The sequence below is a fragment of the Myotis myotis genome, unplaced genomic scaffold (assembly GCF_014108235.1).
Source record: "Myotis myotis isolate mMyoMyo1 unplaced genomic scaffold, mMyoMyo1.p scaffold_m19_p_2, whole genome shotgun sequence".
NCBI classification, from domain to species: Eukaryota; Metazoa; Chordata; class Mammalia; order Chiroptera; family Vespertilionidae; genus Myotis; species Myotis myotis.
In genome coordinates this window covers 160918997-160933800 of record NW_023416324.1, presented here as the reverse complement: position 1 = coordinate 160933800, position 14804 = coordinate 160918997, and the positions used below count along the sequence as shown (strand labels likewise).

Sequence of the window (14804 nt, the reverse complement as noted above, 5' to 3'; positions counted from 1 at the left end):
GGGAAGTTAGAGATCTCAGCATTTCATTCAGTAAATAACCAGGCACCTGCTTGCAACAGGCTCTGGTTGGGTACTGTGTGGATTCAGTGATGTCTAAGACAGTTCTCTCTTAAAGCCCAACACAAAAGACAATCACACATTAAGAAGACTTTTGGAAGATGCAGGAATGACCAAAAAGCACACAAAAAGATGCTCAACATCATTTAAAAAAATGCTCATCTAAACTACCATGAGGATGGGTGGGTGGGTGGGTCGGAAGAGATCAACCAAAGAATTTGTATGCATATATACATAACCCATGGACACAGACAATACGGTGGTGAGGGCTTGGGGTGATGGGCAGGGGAGGCCTATAAGGGGTCAATGGGAGAGAAAAAGGAACATAAGTAATACTTTCAATAGCAAAGATTTAAATAAATAAATAAATAAATAAATAAATAAATAAATAAATAAATAAATAACAATGAGATACCACTTCATATTCATTAGAATGGCTACTATCAAACAAAAAGAAAGAAAAACATATAACAAATGTTGGCAAGGATATAGAGACTTAAAGCCCTTGGGCACTGTTGGTGGGAATGCAAAGTAGTGCAGTCACTATGGAAAACAGTATGGTGGTCCCTCAAAAAATTAAAAATGGTATTATCATATGACCCAGCCATTCCACATCTGAGTATATATGCCAAAGAATTAAAAGCAGGGTCTCAGAGAGGTAATGGTACACCCATGTTCACAGATACATGATTCACAATAGGTAAAATGTAGAAACAACCAAATGTCCACGGAAAGATGTAATATATACATGCTGTATTACTTTTTGGTCCTAAAAAGGAAGGAAATTCTGACACATGCTACAACATGGATGAACCTTGAGTACATTAAGCTAAGTGAAATAATCTGATCACACAAGAAAATACTATATGACTACTTATATGAGGTACTGAGAGTAGCCAAAATCAACGAAAGAAAGTATAATGGTGGTTGCCAGGGACTGGGAGAACAGCACAAGGAACCCAGGCAGAAAGCATACCTGTCAGAACTAGAAGGTGGTAGTGAGGTAGCTAAAGAGCCACTAGATGGAACCAGACGGGATTAGGGCACCAGATCCCTCAGTCTCCTGGGCCCTTGTCTTGGTTAATGCTCCCAATCTTAGCAGATTCTAAGATTGTGCCCAATGATTCCCAACTCCTAGTTTTCATGCCTTCATGAAATCCCCTCTCCTTGAGTGTATACTGGCCTAGTGACCTACTTCTTAACCAGTAGGATATAGCAAAGGTGATATCATTTCTGTGATTGGATTATATAAGACTGATCTGTATCTTGCTGAAGGTCTCTCTCTCTCTCTCTCTCTCTCTCTCTCTCTCTCTCTCTCTCTCTCTCTCCCCCTCCCCCACCCCTACCATGTGGAAGGAAGAGACCCACATAGCAAGCAACTGAGATTAGCCAACAGCCAACTTGAAACTAAGATCCCCAGTTCAACAACCCTTGAGCTGCCAATAACCTTGTAAGTGAGCTTGAAAGTGCATCTTTCTCCAGTCAGGTCGTCATGTGAGACCCCGTCCCAGATGACACTGTGATTGCAGTGTCATGAAGACCATGAGGAAGAAGACCCAGTACATGGTGTCTGGACTCCTGACCCACAGAGACTGTAAGATCGTCAATGTGTGTTATTTTAAGCCATTAAGTTGTGGAATAATTTGTTACACAGCAAGAGTTAACTAATACACTGTCCTAAAGTCCTCTCTCTAGTCCCCGCATATTTGCCACCCAAATGTTTTGATTTTCGACCAATTAATGTGTTCCAGTATCCACATCTACGTTGAATTCTCTTAGGATAATTTTATCTTGTATATAATTTCCATCAAATAGATTTTTCCTACTGCAAAAGACTGCAGTCACTATAAAGGCAACCCAGGATACAAATTGCAATGTGGAAATGTTGAAACTTAGATTGATAATGAGATCCCTGATCTGCCACAAGGCCACTGGACTCTGTTCCTAAAACAAAGAAAAGAAGAAGTAGAAAAAGGGAAACCTGACTTGGTTTCCCTTTTTCTACTTCTTTTTTTCTTCCCCATCACAGAAAATAATAGTATGCCTCTATATCCATTAGAGGACTCACTTTCCACCATAAACATATTTTTACAACACATACATATCTCCTAGGTCTGTCTCACTTCTTTATTTCCAATTCCTGAACCAACTCAGGAAAATATTTCTTTCTCCCTCCCCTCTACTTTCTCCTTCCTGCTCTGTTCCATTTTTGAGCCAAAAATAATCTTAGTGATGGCTGATAAGTGCGAGATCAGTGCCAGGGATTTACACCTGCACCAGGTAAAAGGCAGAGCCATGAGTTTTGAAGTACATTAGAGCTAATAAAGAGCCAAATACAGCAAAGCCCTTGAAAGCACCCCAAAATCAACGTCAGAACCTCTACGGAAGCTTCAACCACCCACCTCCTCACTGTCTAATTTAATTTAACCTCTTTTTTACCATAAGCAGCTTTCCAGAAAAAATAAAATAGGACTTCTCTTTGCTGAGGTTTTTGTTATACTTACTATTAATGCTGTTCTTGACCTTTTTTCGTTATAAATGTGTGCTATGTGGGTAGTTATTTTGAGTCTAATCTGAGAACATTTAACCATTATGCATAAATGTTGGGTTTTTACAAAAGCACAGTCTGACACCTGATTTGTTAATGACTTTTTTAGATATAACCCGTTTGTAAGTTGGGGTCGTCGGTATGAAAAAGGAGGGTGTTGTTCATTATAAGAAAGCAGGTGAGAGTTAAGGGAATGTGCAAATGGGCAAGGGGCCAAGGAGAACTGAAAGGAAGAAGAATAGAGAGTGGAGTGAACTCTGTGGAAGAGGGAACCAGTGGAAGGATGGTATTTATTGAGTAACTAATATGTGAGGAGCTTCGAGCCACCGCTTTCTCCTGTGACTGTATGAAACCCTCAGAGCAGTCCTGTGAGGTAGGTCATCTTCTCTGGCCACTTTTCAGATGAGGAGACTATTCTTAGTGTTGAAATGTCCTGCTGCTCAAGGTTACACAGCTTGTAGTGGTAGGGCCAAGATTCCAAGCTGGTTCTTTATAAAGACCTAGAAAGGACCTTCTTGTTTCTTCCCCTTGCACCCACTCCCTTCTTTTTCTAGGTTAAGAAAAAGGAGGAGCCGAAACCAGTTTGGCTCAGTGGATAGAGCGTCGGCCTGCGGACTGAAAGGTCCCAGGTTCGATTCCGGTCAAGGGCATGTACCTGGGTTGCGGGCACATCCCCAGTAGGAGATGTGCAGGAGGCAGCTGATGGATGTTTCTCTCTCATCGATGTTTCTAACTCTCTATCTCTCTCCCTTTCTCTCTGTAAAAAATCAATAAAATATATTTTAAAAAAAAAAAAAAGAAAAAGGAGGAGCCCTGGCTGGTTTGGCTCAGTGGATAGAGCATCGGCCTGTGGACTGAAGGGTCCCAGGTTTGATTCCGGTTGAGGGTACATGCCCGTGTTGTGGGCTCAGTCCCAGTAGGGGGCATGCAGGAGGCAGCCAATCAATGATTCCCTCTCATCATTGATGTTTCTCTCTCTCTCTCCCTCTCCCTTCCTCTCTGAAATCAATAAAAACATATTTAAAAATTAATTAATTCGTTTTTAAAAAAGAAAAAGGAGGAGGTGGAGTGTTCCCCTTTTCTTGATGGAAGATGGGGGAAGGAAATGCCGAAGCACAACAGTGAACTGACAGAGAAAGTCTCTACAGGCTTCGAGGTAGGAGCTGAAGGTCTGGAGACGCTGGGTCTGGAACTGCCAGGAGCACTAGAAAGAGAAAGCCAGGGCACTCCTTCCAAAAGCCACCAAGCCTCCCTGGGCAGGTGAGGAGACAGAGCAGCCCTCACAGAGAAGGCCAGACTGGAGAAGCAACCTACACACCAGGTGGTAGCTGATGGCTGAACGTGGGCTTCTCATTTCTGCCCCCTCCACTGTTCAGGTCCGCCACCTTTGGTTTGACAGTGTACCCCCTGACTTTTGGCACCAGCAGCTGGTTATCCTCTTACGGCGGTGGTCGGCAAACCACGGCTCGCGAGCCACAAGCGGCTCTTTGGCCCCTTCAGTGTGGCTCTTCCACAAAATACCACATGCGGGTGCGCACGTACAGTGCAATTGAAACTTCGTGGCCCATGCGCAGAAGTCGGTATTTTGTGGAAGAGCTGGTATTTTGTGGAAGAGCCACACTGAAGGGGCCAAAGAGCCGCATGTGGCTCGCGAGCAGCAGTTTGCCGAGCTGCAATTTGCCGACCACTGTCTTAGGGGTATCTGGTTCCAGCTAATGTCCCAAAGAGTCGGAATCCTGAGCACACACCAGTCAGAAAGCGAGGACAGGCACCATGGCCACAGTTCAGTAGCAGAGAGAAGCCAGGCCCAGATTTTAAAAATCACCATAAATGGATCACAATGTGGGTGGGTATTCTACATGGATTATGATCACTGAATACTACTGGGGGCTCCCTCAGGATGGATTTTCCCTGGAACCCCAATCACTCACCCCCGCTCGATCTTCTCCCAGGTGATCCTGATACAATCCTGCCACTGCTCTGGGAGGCTGGCAGCCCCTGAAGATTGTGCTGTTTTAGGAAGGCTGAGCTGGGTGAGCTGGAACGGAGCAGGGCAGGACCAGAAAGGCTGATCAGGAGCTTCTGAAGCACCCAGGCCTGAGGTAAAAAGTTGGAGGAGTGGAAAGGAGAGACTGTAAACAGCAACTGGATCCGAAGACTAAGGTAAGGCAGCCAGGGGAGGGAGAAAATCACAAAGAAACTCAAGGTTTCACGTCTTGAAAAAGAGAGGCAAAGTATCTTGGGAGGAGAGGCTGAGTTTAACATTTGACAAGTTGAACAGGATGTTCATTTCACATAGGGTTGCAGAGAAGAAAGCTAGACGAGAGAGCCAAGCCAAAAGATGTGAGCAGGGCGGCCACACCTATGGTGGAGAGCAGATCCGGACACTCAGCAGTGCACACACTGTGCTGGGTGCTTAGTGCTTCCGTGCCTGTGTGTGCATGTGTGTGTGCATGTGTGTGCATGTGCTTGCGTGCATGAGTGTGTGTAAACATCTTGAGGGCAGAGAATGTGGCTCAGTGCCCCCAGCTCTGGCACAGACCTCAGGTATGTGCATGTGTGTGTGTGTGCATGTCTTATGTTCCTAATATTCTGTAAGCATCTGGAGGGCAGGGAATTTGGTACACTGCTATTCCACATGCCTCACCATATACAGCACAGGGCACAGGGAGGCACAGCACTGAATCGTCCTCTGGTTACACACGGGCTGGGCCTTGCCTGCCAGCTGCAGGGCCCTGCACATTGTCTCACCCTACACATCAGCTTTCATGAAAACAGAAGTCAAACTGGTCCAGGGCCATGGAGCATTGGTGCTGCCAGCTGCCCCCTTCTCTTGTGAGGACAACACAAGGTCCCCATGCAGACTGACCAGGCAGAAAAGGAAGGCCTCTGTGAATGAAGTCCTGCTACTGTTTGTTTTTTTTTCAATTTGGAAAATGGTGACTAGCTCACAGGACCCAAGCCATCCTCCAAACATCTTCCCTGCCAAGGATTATATGAGTTGAAATCAAGAAAGGAAGAAGAGCTCTGATTCACAAGGGAAGCCAAGAATCTCTAGGCTCCAGGCTCCAGGCCTGGTGGGTACGTCTCTGGCCAAAAACCCTCTACCTGCAGCTGAGGCCACACACACAAGTCCTCCTGTGCCAGCCCACCTCTGGTTCCCAACCACACAGCCTTCCTATCCTTCCCCGCCCCATCCCCTACCCCGGACCCTGGTACAAAGCCCCACTATCAGCCTCCACATTCCTACCCCTGCAGTGGGACTAGCACTCTGGCATCTCTCTTTCAAGGCTTGTGGAGAGGGCTGCGCAGACACGCTGACAGCTCGATGCTGATACATTCCTCAGACAAACAGGTGCATTCATCTTCTAGTCAGTGACTGTCACTGAGGAACACATCGAAGGTAAGGTCTATCTGTCTCCCTTTTGTCTGAGGCAGGAGCCAGCTGAGAAGGTTAGGGTGGAGAATGTCCAAGAAAAGTACAAGCCTCTACTTCCCAGAGGGTAATATAGAGATCAGCATTTTCAGATGAGATGGGGGTGCTGGTGTGGTCCATTCCGCTCCTTCTTCAGGGAGCAAACGCCGAAAGCCCCAGCTCTGGCACAGACCTCAGCAATGACGTCCTGCATTCACAGCCGGGACTCTGCCCCAGAGCACAGGCTGGCGCCCTCCAGCACACCCGCAGGCTGCCCCTTCCCTCCCGCTGTGGGAAACCTCGCCTCTGGATGCACTCCCTGGACCAGGGCCTGGTCAGGTCAGGCCTGCTCTGCAGGGGGAGGGAAGTGGCAGAGACCCAGCACCAGGCCACATACATGGGGGCCCTTCTCCAGGGAGTTTGCTGTGATTCTGGACTTCTGGGCACTTTGCCCAATAGCCTGACATCCTGGGGGTGGAGGGGAGCCCAACTGGCTCCAACAAAGGAGGCGCCCAGGAGAGACAACCCAAACCTGAGGGGAGACAGGCAGGGAGCAACAATAAGCAAGTGAGCCTTGTGCCTACAACGGACAAATGCTGTACTTCATTTTTTTAATTTTTAATACTCACCCGAGGACATTTTCATTGATTTTTAGAGAGATGGGAAGAGAGAGAGAGAGAGAGAGAAAGAGAGAGAGAGAGAGAGAGAGAGAGAGAGAGAGAGAGAGAGAGAGAAACTGATGTGAGAGAGAAACATCAATCCGTTCCTCCTGCAGCGCCCAGATAGGGGCCGGGAATCTAACCGGCAACCTAGGAATGTGCGCTGACCCGTAATCAAACTAGCGGCCAACTGAGCCACACTAGCCAGGGCCAAAAGCTGCCTCAGTGCTACAGGAAGTCTGCTGGAACACCAGGAGCTCCTTGGCAGTGATGAATGGTGGGCATTTTGCACTTCACAGTACTAATAACAAGCTTTATATATTTTCTTCCAAAATTCCTAGAGAAACTTTATCTCCATCTGGCTGGGGGCTTCTGAGGCCTTGACCTGGTCTCTCCAGGTGGCCCTGAGACTTAGCCATTCAAAACCACAGGGAACCTTGACCCCTTCCATCTAACTGCCCCTACCCCCAATTATCACTAGGCCAGGAGGCCAAGGCAAAGACAATAGAAGTAGAGGAAGCTTCAATGCGATGGTCTGCTTATCCCCTTCTTCCCCCCAAAACTTCAAATCAATCTAAGCACCACTTCCACGGGGTAGACCCATCCTCAAAGCCCAAGAGAGAGTTCGTGTCTATTCCCAACTCTGTCTGCCTCTTGTCCACTGCATCCCCTTCTAGCTTGGGACACCCACATCCATAATCTAAACATAGGCCACTACTTAGGCTCTGCTCTCCCAATACTTCTCCTTCTAAATTTACTTTTTGTAAAAAATAAAATTTATTTTAGCTATTATAAAAGCAACACATGTTCAGCCTAAAAATTCTGAAAAATAGAGTAGACCTAGGAAATAAAATCACAATGTCTCAGCCCCATTCCCCATCTAATAACTATGATATTTTTAGTGCATTTCCTTCTAGTCTATTTGCTGTGCATTTTTCCTTTTTTCCCCTTGTTCCCCAGCTATGTCACTTCCTATCTGTACGTAGTTGTGTGACCTTGGACAAGTTATTTACTTAATCTCCCACAGCCCAACTTCCTGGCTAGCATGACGGCAGAGAGCAGCTGACTGTGGCAGCTCTGCTCATTCCTATCACACCTGCTTTCCAATACACTCTTTCACTGAGATCAATGCCCAGGTCAGTCAATCGGGAAATGGGATTCAATTTACAAAAATTCACGTGACACACAATTTTTCTGAAATGCAGCTATCATATCCCAGGAGGTAGGTCATTCCGAGTGTGAAATGGTCTAACTCCATCACTTCCTGTGGATGGCAGCAGCACGGGCACACAGGGAGCAGTGATGTGCAGGGTTGAGAAGGCTGAGAATAATCACAGGGCTATCACTTACTGTGAACCTACTACGTTCTAGGCACTCTGCTAGGCGCTTGGCAAATTGTTTCTCCTATTCTCAACGAACTTGCAAAACAAAATTCTGATCCCTGTTCTACAGGTAAGGAAAGCTAGTTTAAAAGGCTTGCCCAAGACCTCAGATCTAGAAGGCCTAGGGTCCAGGTCTTTCTCAATTCTTTCCTCAGCAGTGACTGGATTCTGTGCATCATTTCTGGTGGCCCCACTCAGTACTCAAGCAGAATTTATTGTCTCGAGCAGACTTTCTGGCTATTTTTCTTAAACTTCCTCCTCTACAGGGGCTATGATAAAGAAGGTGGGCCCATCCTGACCTTCCCTGCTCACAGCAATCATGGCAGAATAAGACAAGAAGACCTGTGGAAACTCGTGACCTTTGGGCCAATGTGCCAAGGTGAAGGGGTATGGCTTGACTCAGGAGGTCTGAATGAGAAACTTGAGCTCACTCTGCCTTTGGGATGGATTCTAATTATTCCTGGAACATCATCAGCCATCACCTCACATCAATCACACAAAACAGATACACCCATATCAATATAAATGAGGAAAATAAGATTCAGAGAAGTCAGGTAACCATTTCAGGACATATAGCCAGTCTGGGTTAAAGCTGAACTGGCTGCACCCAGGCCCTTGCAACTCCCAAACCTATGCTTTTCCTCCCCGCAAGCTGCCTTCCGTCCTAGTGCCCAAAAATGTGTGGAAGTAGCACAAGGTTTAGGGGAAGATGCTTAGAACATCCACCAAAACCTTTCCCAGAACCCCCAGAAAGATGATTTTTATTCAGGGACCCTGATGGCAACTGCTTGCAGTTATTGGGCCATCTTCCTGAGAATCCCAATTCTAATTTGATCTCCACAGGCAGGAATTCCTCAGGGAACATGTAGTTCAAACTTAAGGGAGGGTCAGAAAAACAGAACTCAGTTTATGATAGATTATTTACGAAGCTGGCCCCAGAGAGTCCTTCCATCCACGTGGGCATGCTCCTTTGCAACGTGACTTTGCCTCTCATGCCATCAAGAGGTGGAGTCTATCTTACTAACCCCTGAATCTGGGCTCATCTGAGATATGCTTTAACCAAAAGAACACAGAGGAAGAAACACTATGTGACTTCTAGGCCTCAACTTCAAAAAGTCTTGCAGCTTCTACTCTCACCCTCTTGGAACACTTCTACCTTCAGGTAAAGCCGTTCAGTCTGGTCTTTTGGTGGATGAGTTGCCACAAGATAAAGAGGAGAGCCAGCCAGTTGACAGCCAGCACCAACTGCCAAACACGCAAGTGAAGCCACCTTAGACAGCAGTCAAGCATCAACGGACTACAGCTATGTGAGTAACTCCAGGGGACACCAGTACCCAGGGGAGACCAGCACCCAGGGGCAACCAGCAGAGGTACCATCCAGCTGATCCCATCCCGGATGACAGGCCCATAGAATTTTGAGCACACACACAGTTGTTTTAAGGCACTAAGGTTTGGGTATTTTGTTACACAGCAATAGATAACTGATATACTTTCCTGTGCCTCTGGGAACACTTCCCTTACCTACTCCTCCCAGCAAGAACCTACCCATCTATCCAGTGAGGAATCCTCTTTGGTTCTAAGCAACCCCTGTGTAGACCTTCTCTCAGAAGTTTCTTCCTGATAATCACTTTCACTCTGTATGTATTTATGCAGTGTATCCTACAAGCCCAGAACAGCACTCGCAGGCATAAGGTATTCACAAATGAGAAAACTGAGGACTCTTCCTTCAATGAACTCACGGTATTATAGATGTCAATAAGCCAAGCCCCCAAACAGTAGCATCACAAAGTGGAATGTGAGGTTCACCTGGTGGGCAGAAGCGTGAATAAATAGCCAACATAGAGAAAAAGTAGTCTGGGGTCCAATTCCCTAAATAAACACAGAGGTTTACAAATCCATCACTTATAAGAGCAGGGGTAGCATAAGGGATGAGGGAACTGGGGAAGATTGTAAAGTATACTTCAGATAAGGCAGACCATGTGACTTGTGGCCTAAGAGACTCTCGGGCTCCAAGAAACCCCAAGACTGGAGCCAGAGAGCACATACAGTTCTGGCTGAATAAAAAAGAACCAAGGCAATGGGTTTCACAAGGGCTTATAAAAATGGGAGAGGTTTAAAGACTGTTTTATTGACGTACAACTTCTCTGTGTGTACTCATCTCTCATATATCAAGCTGTTGGTCAGTCAACAACTCGCCGTTGCCTTCTAAAAAAATTCCAAACTCCTTAACCTGACATTCCAAGGCTCTCCATGATCTGGTGCTAAAGTCGAATCTGGAATTCCAACCCCAGCACTGCCACTTATTCACCCTGAGCAGGAACTTCATTGTTTGGTGTGTTTCTTCATCTGTAAAACTGGGATTTTTACATGCATAGATCACAGGGATGTTATGGAAAGTAAAACGGCATCCATTACTCAGTATTATTCCTGGTGTACAGTAAATGTCAACTAAATGCAAAGTTCCTTCCCAATAGTTCAACACCCTCCATCACATTTGGAGAAGAGAGGTCCCTTCAGAGAACAGTTTGTGAGATGCTAGGGAGGAGGGAAAGATTCCTTTATAAAGGAATATCCTGAAGACTGATGTGTTTGGTCAGGGACCAGAGTGATGAGTTAAATCTCTGTATCATGTGCTTGTTTTTGTCTTTTACTGCACATCCCAAGTACAGCTACACAGCAATCAGGCAGCTAACCAAGGCCGTGCCAAGGTGTCTGCTGAGAAAGGAACTCTGAGACATGCTTGACTGAGTTTTAAACAAGCCAACCCTCCCCTAAGTCTCACACTTCACACCATCGATGAACATTCACTTCTTCTCAGAACACTGGCCCCATATTAGGACTATTCTCACCCCTTCTCCACTTTCTCAAATGAGAAAAATTCTTTTATCCTAATTTCTCCTAAGTTCCACTCCGGTAAGGCATCTCCCCCACATCCAGGCCAACCGAGAGTCCCGGAAAGAACCGACCCCCTCCTCTTCCATAACTGTTCCCCTCCTGACAGAAAAGTCAGTCCACTGCTAATCGTAACTCCTTCCCTGTATCTCTCACACACATATACACTCATATTCTATAGTCAACTGGGAAACCAAACTAACAGAACTAAATAGTCATCAGAGACCAATCAATACCATTGATTGGAACAGCATTTCACTGAAGGTGAGGTGCCAGGAAGCCATAGAGATCCTCCTCCCCTCCTCCTAAAAGTACACACACTGGCTGCCCCCCCCCAATCTCTGGGATTCCACTGCATGGGTATCAATAGTCCATAAGTATCAACCCCTGTCCAACTAGAGCCCACAGTTGGGGAGAAGCTACAGCTGCTAAAATGTCACCCACTGGCTCAGGATTGAAGAAAACTAGGCTCTTTCACACCTGTGAGCCCTTATCCTGTAGGTAGGGTGCCCCCTGACCCAGTAAGCCAAATGCATCCCTATCCGCACCATACCATGCAAACAGCCCAAGAGCTCACATGCAGAGTGGGTGGTTCCCAATGTCCAAGCATGAACTCCCTATAGTTGTTCCATCTCTCCCATCCAAGTCACAGCACTGACCCCTCATAATGGCAGTGAAAATAACTTAAGTGACTCAGGGTTCCAAGCTTTCTGTTTGGTCCTTTACACACATGTTCATCATTCTTTCCTATGTGTTATTATTTCCATTTTATATATGAATAAACTGAGGCTAACAGAACCCAAGATAATACAGTCAATAAAGAGGATTTGAATCGAGGTCCATTTAGCTCAAAGACCCTGACTTTCTACTCAAGAGTCAACATTTAGAGTTGTGCTCTTATTATATATTCTAAATATACCTGTCTGTGTTTGGGTATTTGTCTTCCCAAGGACAGCGTTTGTGCCTTAACTAGTTTCCTACAGCTCCCAGCACAGTGTCATGTTTGGATGTAGTGTTGACAGTGGTAACAGACCAGGTTGCCTTCCAAATCATTGCCAGGGCTCTCTTCCATCAGAGTCCCACTGAGACCTAACCCAAACCAAACCAGTTACTGCATTCATCATAAATGGTGCCTTTTCTACAACAGTTAACATACCATATGTCACAACAGGAGTTAAGACCATGATGAAGACATGAGAGGAAGTAGAAGGGAAGCCAGACCAGGAGACATGCAGAGAGGTTAGACAAAGAGTCACTTTTTCTATGATCTCACTCTTCACCTGGGAAAAGATTACACCACTAAACCTCTCCCTAGGAGGCTTCCCCTGGTTTCCAAGCCCGGCTAAGTCCCTGACCCAGGTGAATCTTATGATTCTCGCCACTACTTTGGGGGGTTCCTTAAAGCCACGGCAAACAAAATTGTCCCTCACAGAAGCCAGCTCTCCATGCCCTTCCCTGAACTCTCCCACGTTCTAATCCAGGTTCCAGAGCTTGGACAAGGTAGAGAAATCAGTTCCCAAGGGCAACTAAATTCCACTGCTTCAAACCCAACTTCACTTGGGTCGGCTTAGCAGTGGTTCTCAACCTTCTGGCCCTTTACAGTTCCTCATGTTGTGACCCAACCATAAAATTATTTTCGTTGCTACTTCATAACTGTAATGTTGCTACTGTTATGAATCGTAATGTAAATATCTGACATGCAGGATGGTCTTAGGAGACCCCTGTGAAAGGGTCATTCGACCGCCAAAGGGGTCGCGACCCACAGGTTGAGAACCACTGGCTTAGAGTCAAGAAGGAGCCAGGGCCAAGTGGCCTTTGTAGCTAACATATTCACAACAATCGTCATGCCTTACACTCCTGTAACTCTTCAACTTTTCTAAGGGCTTTCCAGTAGCATCTCACCATCTCTTAGCCTCGCTGCAAAACCTGAAGTGAATGACAACGTACCTAGACAGAGAGGAACTCCTTGGAGTTGTTTTGTCCCTCTCCACCAGCCTCAGCACCTTCGGAAACCAAAACGCTTTCAGCAGAAGAAGAGCAGAAATGTGATCTTCCCAGCACAAAGCCACAGAATCACTTAGCCTATGAGATGGATGGGGCCTTAGCAGCAATCTAATAAGATATCTCTCATCCTTAGCAGGGGTGCCCTCTACACTAGCACTGTCCAATAGAATTTTCTGTGGTGACAGAAATGCACATATCTGCTCTGTCCAATACATCTCTATTTATTTAAGAAGAATGCAAATGTATAATGTATATCAGCCTAATTTCTGTTGGTGTTATTTAGAGATCTTTGGTCACATTGTTTGTTAAGGAGAAACATCTGTGACACATAACTATTAATTCATCAGACATTTATTGTGAACACCTTCTTTCCAGTCACAATGCTAGGCAGAGCATTATCTCACAGGGGAGACAACATTCACCACTTCGATATGTACTGAGTCCCTCTGAGGCAGGAAAAGTGCCTATCTTTATAGAACTTACATGCCAGTAACAGGAAGCTTTCAATAATTGTGTGTGCAAAATAAAAATATCATTTTAGAGAGTGCAAGCCTAAAAGAATATACAAGCAGTAGGATAGAGGATGACAGGTGGGGTGGGGGATGTGCCACTTTGGATAGGCCACTTTAAAGAAATGACATTTGAGCTAAGGTCTGAATGTTGGGAAGGAAGCAATGAGAGGATGAGAGAAGATACTGCAGGTGGAGGGAACAACGTATGCAAAGGCCCTGAGATGGGAACAAGCTTGGCATGTTTTAAGAACAGAAGACTGGTTAGGCTGGAGTGAAGTGAAAAAGTAGGAAGTGGTAGGAGAAGAGGTCTCAGAAAAAGGCAGGTTCAAACTATGTACAACTTTAGGGCCAAGGTAGAAAGTGTGCGGGATATTCCTGGTACAATGAGAAAGCAAAGGAGTTTTAAGCATGAGAGATATGTATGATCAGGTTTACGAATGTAAACACGTACAATTATGGATAGGATATTTACAACACAGGAAGATGACTACAAAGAAAGATTACAAAGTATTATGAGAACTATGCTAATAAAGAAACCTGCACTGTAGGAAGGGGGCAAAACACTAAGCCTCTTGGGGCGATGGCATTCAGCCATAACCGCAAATGCAAAGGTGTGGATATGTGAAAGGACACACATGAAACATGATGGCACGATGGAAGGGACCACAGGTGGTCAGCATGGAGAACAGTAGGGTTCCAACCATGCAAGGGAGAGCCTTCCTTATATACCAGCCTCAGGAACTGAATTTATTTTGCAGACTACTGGTTCTTAACTTGGCTCTTAAAAATACTGGAACCCAAACCTATGCCGGACGAATTAGGTTAGAACTTCTGAGGTGGCAGGGCAGGCAGCAGTATATTTAAAATGCATGACCAGGGTTAAGAAACTCCACTGTAGATGATGACTGAGGGGCACCAAAGGATCTGAGACAAGAAGTAACAATTATTTATTTTCCAAAACAAATCTGTTTTTCTAAAGATATTTTAGAACACAGTATTTTTAAAGTATAATATATTCAGGCAATGGTAACAAATGAATTACGTACATTTGCAATTAAAAGCTCTGCACATTGTTGCAAATAGTCACAAGTCTCCATTCCTCCTGACCTCTGGCTCTTATGACAGTTTATAAGAAATCTGGAAACTTCAAAGAGAAGAAACTATCAGCAATACAGAATTGATGAATTTTAGAGTCAGAAGGTACTCCAGAGACCCCCCCTTATTTTGCAAGTATTTTTTTAAAATATATTTTATTGATTTTTTACAGAGAGGGAGGGAGAGGGATAGAGAGTTAGAAACATCGATCAGCTGCCTCCTGCACGCCCCCGACTGGGG

General features: G+C 45.5%; 1 protein-coding gene across 19 annotated transcripts in view; it reads right to left on the bottom strand.

The window, feature by feature from the left end:
* KALRN (kalirin RhoGEF kinase) overlaps positions 1 to 14804 on the bottom strand; it is a 656959-nt gene that overhangs the window by 510099 nt on the left and 132056 nt on the right. The gene's annotated exons all lie outside the window — the stretch shown is intronic.